Source organism: Rhinopithecus bieti, unplaced genomic scaffold, assembly GCF_001698545.2.
Source record: "Rhinopithecus bieti isolate Rb0 unplaced genomic scaffold, ASM169854v2 scaffold_7648, whole genome shotgun sequence".
Taxonomy (NCBI): domain Eukaryota; kingdom Metazoa; phylum Chordata; class Mammalia; order Primates; family Cercopithecidae; genus Rhinopithecus; species Rhinopithecus bieti.
In genome coordinates this window covers 1019993-1028875 of record NW_016805609.1, presented here as the reverse complement: position 1 = coordinate 1028875, position 8883 = coordinate 1019993, and positions in this window count along the sequence as shown.

Genomic DNA, 8883 nt, shown 5'->3' with positions numbered 1-8883 from the left:
AGAAGGATAAACTCAAAGAGAGCCAAAACTAGAAACATTATAATCTAATTGGTGAAAGTCAATAACAAAGAGTAAATTTGAAGGCAGCAAAAAAGAAGCATCTCATCATGCGCAAGGAATCCTTAATAAAATTTACAGCCAATTTCTCATCAAAACATGCAAGTCAGAAGGCAGTGGGCAGACATATTCAAAATACTGAAAGACTATCAACCAAGAATGTCATTATCCAGCAAAACTATCCTTCAAAATGAAGAAAAAATTAGGAACTTTCCAGATAAACAAAACTAAGAGAATTTATCAGAAGCCCACCTGCCATACAAAAAATACCAAAGGGAATCCTGTGGGAGAAAATGAAAGAACACTAGATAGCAGCACAATCCACATGAAAAAATAAAGAGCACCAGTCAAGGTAACTAAATAGATATAAAAGGCTACATGCATGTATTTTTTGGTTTGTAACTATTTTTTATAAAATCTATCTAATTTTCAAAACAGCTCTATAAAGAATGATTATAATTAGTGTTGTTGGACAGATAATGTATAAAGATGTAATTTGTATGACAATAACACACAGGAGGGAGGAGGAGATGAGGGTCTATAGGAGCAAAGTTTTTTAAAATATGATTGTAATTATGTTGTTACTATTTCAAATAGATGGTTATAAAATTAAATTTCAATTGTAATCCCTAGGACAATCACCAAGGATATAACTAAAAAAACAAATACAGTAAAAGAAATGTCAAGGTTATTTAAATGGTACACTATAAATTATCTTGTAGACAGTTGGATCATTTTTTAAGTCTTTTCTTTCAATCTCTGTCCTTTAATTGGAGAGTTTCTTCTACGTACATTTAATGTAATTACCGATAAGTAATGATTGATGTTTGCCACATTTTGCTATTTGTTTTCTATGCCTTATGTCTTTTGTTCCTTTAGTCCCCATTACTGCCTTTGTTTGTGTTAAATAGATATTTTACAGTGTCCCATTTAAATTACCTTGTCATTTCTTTTACTGTATTTATTTATTAAGATGGAGTCTCACTCTGTCACCCAGGCTAGAGTGCAGTGGTGCGATCTCAGCTCACTGCAACCTCCACCTCCCAGGTTCATGTGATTCTCCTGCTTCAGCCTCCCGAGTATCTGGGATTACAGGCATGTGCCACCATGCCTGGCTAATTTTTTTTTTTTTTTTTTTTAGTAGAGACAGGGTTTTGCCATGTTGGCCAGGCTGATCTCAAACTCCTAACCTCACGTGATCCACCCACCTTGGCCTCCAAAGTGCTGAGATTACAGGTGTGAGCCACCACACCCAGCCCTACTGTATTTATTGTTTGAGTTATATTCTTGATGGCCGTCCTAGGGATTATACACACTGCAGTTTGGCTCGCAGGAAGCCCCATCCTAAGGAGAAGGGGAGTGTACCATATCAAGGGACCACCCCATGGAACAAAAGAACCTGAACAGCAGCCCTTGGAGTCCAGATTTTTTCACTGAAATAGTCTACCCAAATGAGAAGAAATCAGAAAAGTAATTCTAGTAACATGACAAAACAAGGTTCTATAACCCCCTCAAAAGACTACAGTAGCTCCCCATCAATGGATCCAATCTAAAAAGATATCTCTGAATTACCAGAGAAAGAATTCAGATGGCTGATTATTAACCTACTCAAGGTGATACCCAAGAAAGGTAAAAACCAACTTAAAGAAATTTTTTAAAACACAAGATATGAATGAAAATACTCCAGATAAAGAGATATCATAAAGGAAAACAATCAAAACTTTAGGAAATGAAGAACACACTTAGAGAAATACAGTCAAACAAGTAGAAGAAAGAACTCTGGAGATCAAACACAAGGATTTTGAATTAAGCCAATCAGATGAAGAAAAAAAAAGAATTTTAAAAAGCGAACAAATCCTCCAAGAAATCTGGGATTATGTTAAACAACCAAACCTAAGAATAATTGGCGTTTCTGAGAAAGAAGAGAAATCTAAAAGTTTGGAAAACATATTTGAGGGAATAATCAAGGAAAACTTCCCTGGCCTTGCTAGAGATCTAGACATCCAAATACAAGAAGCTCAAAGAACACCTGGGAAATTCATCTCAAAATGATCATCACCCCGGCACACAGTCATTAGGTTATCTAAAGTCAAGACAAAAGAAAGAATCTTAAAAGCAAAAGCATCAGGTAACCTATAAAAGAAAACCTATCAGATTAACAGCAGATTTTTCAGCAGAAACCCTACAAGTCAGAAGGGACTGGGGTCCTATTTTTAGTCTCCTCAAACAAAATAATTGCCAGCTAAGAACTAAGCTTCATAAATGAAGGAGAGATAAATTCTTCTTCAGACAAACAAATGTTTAGAGAGAATTCACCACTACCAAGTCAGCACTATAAGTAATGCTAAAAGGAGTTCTAAATCTTGAAACAAAATCTCAAAAACCAAATAGAACCTCCTTAGAGCGTAAATCTCACAGGGCCTATAAAACAATAACACACACATACACACAAACAAGGTATTCAGGCAACAACTAGCACAGTGAATATAACAGTACCTCACATCTCAATACTAACATTGAATGTAAATGGCCTAAATGCTCCACTTAAAAGATATGGAATGGCAGAATGTACAAAAATCCACCAACCAAGTATCTGCTGTCTCCAAGAGACTTATCTAACACATAAGGACTCACATAAACTTAAGGTAAAGGGGTGATAAAGGTAGTCCATGCAAATGGAAACCCAAAACAAGCAGGAGTAGCTATTCTTGTATCAGACAAAACATGCTTTAAAGCAACAATAGTTAAAAAAACCAAAGAGGGACATTATACAATGATAAAAAGGATCAGTCCAATGGAAAATATCACAATCCTGAATATATATGCATCTAACACAGGAGCTCCTACATTAATAAGACAATTATTGCTAGACATAAGAAATGAGATAGATGGCAACACAATAATAGTACAGGACTTCAATATTCCATTGACAGCACTGGACAGGTAATCAAGACAGAAAGTAAACAAAGAAACAATGTACTTAAACTGTACCCCAGAACAAATGGACTTAACAGATAGTTGCAGAACATTCTACCCAACAACTGCAGAACATACATTCTATTCACCAGTGCATGGAACATTCTCCAAGATAGACCATCTGATAGGCCACAAAATAAGTCTCAATAAATTTAAGAAAATTGAAATTATATCAAGTATACTCTCAAACCACAGTGGAATAATATTCTATGCAAATGGAATAACACATCTGGACATAGAAGTGTTTGTTGCATATATATCAAGGATTATGATATATTCTGTTAGACTGATTGTTTTATCATTATGTAATGTCCCGCATTGTGTTTTTTAACTGTTGTTGCTTTAAAGTCTGTTTTGTCTAATATAAGAATAGCTACTCCTGCTTGGTTTGGGTTTCCATTTGTATGGAATATCCTTTGGAGTTCCAAACTCCAAGAGGAACCCTCAAAACTATACAAATACACGGAAATTAAATAATCTGCTCCTGAATGATATTTGGATTACCAATAAAATCAAGACTTCTGAGACATGGGAAAAGCTGTGCTAAGGGAAAAGTTCATAGCATTAAATGCCTACATCAAAAAGTCTGAAAGAGCATAATTAGACAATCTAATGTCACACCTCCAGAAACTAGAGAAACAAGAATGAACCAAACCCAAACTCAGCAAAAGAAAAGAAATTACAAAGATCAAAGCAGAACTAAAGAAAATTGAAACAAAAAAATACAAAAGATAAATGAAACAAAAGCTGGTTCTTTGAAAAGATAAACAAAATTGATAGACCATTCACAAGATTAACCAAGAAAATAGGACCAAATAAGCTTGGTTAGAAATATAACAGGAGATATTACAACTGATACCACAGAAATACAAAAGATCATTCGAGTCTACTATGAACATCTTTATGTGCACAAACTGGAAAATCTAGAGGAGATTAATAAATTCTTGAAAATATAAAACCCTCCTAGATTAAATCAGGAAGAAATAGAAACTCTGAACAAACAAATAATAAGTAGTGACATTAGAACAGTAATTTAAAAACTGCCAACAAAAAAGTCCAGGACCAGATGGATTCACAGCTGAATTCTGTCAGTCAAAGAAGAATTAGTACCAATCTTAAAGAATCTATTCCAAAAGATAGAGAAAGAAGGAATCTTCCCTAAATCATTCTATGAAGTCAGCATCACCCTAATACCAAAACTAGGAAAGGATATAAAAAAAAGAAAACTACAGAGACCAGCCTGAACAACATGGAGAAACCCTGTCTCTACTAAAAATACAAAATTAGCCAGGCATGGTGGCACATGCCTGTAATCCCAGCTACTCCGGAGTCTGAGGCAGAGAGTGGCTTGAACCTGGGAGGCGGGCATTCCAGCGTGGGCAACGAGAGTGAAGCTCCATCTCAAAAAAAAAAAAAGAAAAGAAAGAAAGAAAAGAAAAGAAAAAGAAAACTACAGACTAATATCCCTGATGAACATAGATGCAAAAATCCTCAACAAAATACTAGCTAACCAAATCCAACAGCATGTCAAAAAAATAATACACCATTTTCAAGTGGGTTTCATACCAGGGATACAGGGATGGTTTAACACACGAAAGTCAATAAATGTAATACATCACATAAACAGAATTAAACAGAAAAATCATATGATCATCTTAATAGATTCAGAAAAAGCCTTTGATATAATCTAGCATCCCTTTTTGATTAAAACCCTCAGCAAAGTTGGCATACAAGGGACATATAAAAGCCATCTGTGAAAAACCCGCAGCCAACATTATACTGAACGGGGAAAATTTGAAAGCATTTCCGTTGAGAAATGGAACAAGGATGCCCACTTTCACCACTTCTATTCAACACAGTACTGGAAGTCTTAGCCAGACCAATCAGACAAGAGAAAGAAACAAAGAGCATCCAAATTGGTAAAGGGGAAGTCACACTGTTGCTGTTCACTGATGATATGATTTTATACCTAGAAAACCCTAAAGACTCGTCCAAAAAGTTTATAGATCTAATAAATAAACTCAGTAAAGGTTCGGGATACAAAGTTGATATACATAAATCAGTAGCTATATGCCAACAATGACCAAGCTGAGAATCAAATCAAGAACTCAACTCCTTTTACAATAGTTGAAAAAAAAATGCTTAGGAATATACCGAACCAAGGAGGTGCAAGATCTCTACAAGAAAAATTGCAAAACACTGCTGAAAGAAATCATAGATGACACAAACAGTTGTAAACACATTCCATGCTCGTGGATGGGATGGATGAATATTGTGAGAAACAATATTGTGAAAATGACCAACTGCCAAAAGCAATCTACAGATTCAATGTAATTCCCATCAGAATACCATCATTCTTCACAGAACTAGAAAAAGCAATCCTAAAATTCATATGAAACCAAAAAAGAATCTGCATAGCCAAAGTAAGACTAAGCCAAAGGAACAAATCTGGAGGCATCACATTACCCAACTTCAAACTATACTACAAGCCTATGGTTACCAAAGCAGCATGGTACTGGTATAAAACAAGGCATGTAGGCCAATGGAACAGAACAGATAACTCAGAAATAAAGCCAAATACTTACAGCCAACAGTAAAGAAAAACATACAGTGGGAAAAGGATACCCTATTCAACAAATAGTCCTGGAATAATTGGCAAGCCACATGCAGAGAATGAAGCTGGATCCTCATCTCTTATCTTAAACAAAAATCCACTCAAGATATATCAGAAAGTTAAACCTAAGACCTGAAACCACAAAAATTCTGGAAGATAATATCAGAAAAACTATTCTAGACATTGGCTTGGAGAAAGAGTTCATGACCAAGAATCCAAAAGCAAATGCAACAAAAACAAAGATAAATAAATGGGACCTAATTAACCTAAAAAGCTTCTGCACAGCAAAATAATAATATTAATGATAATAATAATAAGCACAGTAAACAGACAACCCACAGAGTGGGAGAAAATCTTTGCAAACTATGCATTCAATAAAAGACTAATTCCAGAATCTACAAGGAATGCAAACAAAACAGCAAGAAAAAAAAAATCCCATCAAAAAAGTAGGCAAAGGACATGAATAGACAACTCTCAAAGGAAGTTAGACAAATGGCCAACAAACATGAAAAAATGCTCAACACACTAATTATCAGGGAAATACAAATCAAAAACACAGTGAGATACCACCTTACTCCTGCAAGAATGGCCATCATTAAAAAATTAAAAAAAAAAAACAGATATTGCATGAATGTGGTAAAAAGGGAACACTTCCACACTGCTGGTGGGAATATAAATTGTACAACCACTATGCAAAACAGTACAGTGATTCTTTAAGTAACCAAAAGTAGAACTACCACTTGATCCAGCAATCCTACTACTGGGTATCTACCCAGAGGAAAATAAGTCATTATATGAAAAAGACTCTTGCACATGCATGTTTACAGCAGTACAATTAACAATTGCACAAATATGGAACCAGCCTAAATGCCCATCAACCAATGAGTAAATAAAGAAAATACCATATATATTTTTATATATGTATTTTATATATATATATATGTATATATATATATACACACACACACACACACACCATGGAATACTACTCAACCATAAAAAGGAATGAAATAATGACATTTGCAGCAACCTGGATGGAGTTGGAGGCCATTATTCTAATTCTAAGTGAAGTAATTCAGGAATGGAAAATTAAGCATTGTGTGTTCTCACTTATAAGTGGGAGCTAAGCTATGAGGACGCAAAAGCATAAGAATGATACAATGAACTTTGGGGACTTGGGGGAAAGGGTTGAAGTGGGGTGATGGATAAAAGATAACACATTGGGTATAGTGTACACTGCTCCAGTGATGGGTGCACCAAAATCTCAGAAATCACCACTAAAGAACCTTTCCATGCAACCACCTGTCCCCCCAAAACTACTGAAATAAAATTTTGAAATGAAAGGTAGCCAAAAAGAAGAAACTAGAAAAAGTAGTGGAAACTAAATCCAAAGTAAATGAAAGGAAGGGAATAGTAAAGATTGAACAGAAATAAATGAAACAGCAGCAAAATAGAGAGCCTGTTATTAATTCTGCATTGCTAGGGCTGCATTCATGCTATTACAGTAGATGTGAGTAATTGGAACAGAGCATATGACTCACAAAGTCTAAAATATGTCCTATCTAGCCCTTTAATAAGATATTTGGAAGAATTCTGGTTTCTGCTCCAACATGTAAAAGCTTCGAAGTCTTCACTCTCATCCTTACAGTAAGACAAAAGGTGAAACTGAAAATAAATTACTTTTCTGAGACCTGTTAAAAAATTAAGGTCGCAGAACAAACTGCCACCCAGAAATCTAGAGAGAAGAAAATACAGAGAATCACAGCTGATATCAGCTTGCCTGGAGCAGAAGACATCGAATCCATAAACTGGTATGAACATTTAGTGGTAATCTTGACCAAGCTGCTGGAGTCTGAGTGTGGACTTGCTCTAAACTGAGAAAATCCTTGGGGGCCTAGTCTTAGGGGTCTCCCATACTTCTATTTATTTTACTTCCAGGAACCACACCAGGCTTTCATGGAGATGACCCCAGAACAACACCCTCACATTTTAGTCAAGAGGAGGGGCATGTTGAAATATACCCAAAGCAATCTTCATAATAAGAACCAATGCTCCAAGTGAAATGATGCTACCAAGTCTTTTGACAAAAGAAAGGGCAATTACCCAATCCCAGCCCCCTTAGCTTCCTTATCTCACCTAAGAGAAGTAAAAGGCTAAGAAGCACTACTGAAGGTCAAAGTCCAAGGACTCAGGCCCACTAAATGACTTAGAGTTAATCATAAAATTATAGATTCCTCTCCCACAGGACCTTACCACATCACCTGCAAGGCTCCAGTTTATACCAATAGATTTCAACTAAAAAAGTGACAGGACACAGATTCTATCTAAGAAGTTCTTAGGAAAACCTAAAGATAACAAGGAAGAAAAATACAAAGTACAACTGAGGAAACTGAATCCACTGGCACTTACGGTTTCAGCAAACATTAAACACAGCTCAGCTCCTGGCCATATGACCATTATAACTTTTCTATTATCCCACACATTATACCTAGTTTTTAGCAAAAGATTACAAGGCAAGCTAAAGGGCAAGAAAAAGCAGTCTGAAGAGACAAAGCAAGAACCTCCATCAAAACCACGTCCTGTGGGAGGGGGAGTGGAGGAGAAGAATAATGAAAACATTCTGGCTGGGTGCAGAGGCTTAAACCTGTAATTCCAACACTTTGGGAGGCCGAGGCGGGTGGATCATATGAAGTCAGGAGTTTCAGACCAGCCTGGCCAACACGGCGAAACCCCGTCTCTACTAAAAATACAAAAATTAGCCAGGCGTGTTTTCAGGTGCCTGTAGTCCCAGCTACTTAGGAGGTTGAGGCAAGGAGAATTGCTCGAACCCGGGAGGCAGAGGCTGCAGTGAGCCATAATCAAGCTGCTGCACTCTAGCCTGGGTGACAGACGGTGACTCTGTCTCAAAAAAAAAAAAAAAAAAAAAAAAAAAAAAAAAGAAGAGAAAATATTCTGGAATTAGTGGTAATGGTTGTATAACCTTGTTAATACACTAAAAACCACTAAATTATATGTTTCAAAGGGTGAATTTTATGTTTTGTGACTATCTTAATTTAAAAAATAATTTTAAAAAGACATAATTATTTATAACTTTTTCCAAAATGAAGGTTTTCCTATATTCTCCATGCTCACACAATTGGTGAAAAATAACATCAAATTACAGAATAAAATATATCTATGGTAATTGTGAAAACTGATAAATTTTAAGAATTATGATTTTTTTTTTTTTTTTTTTT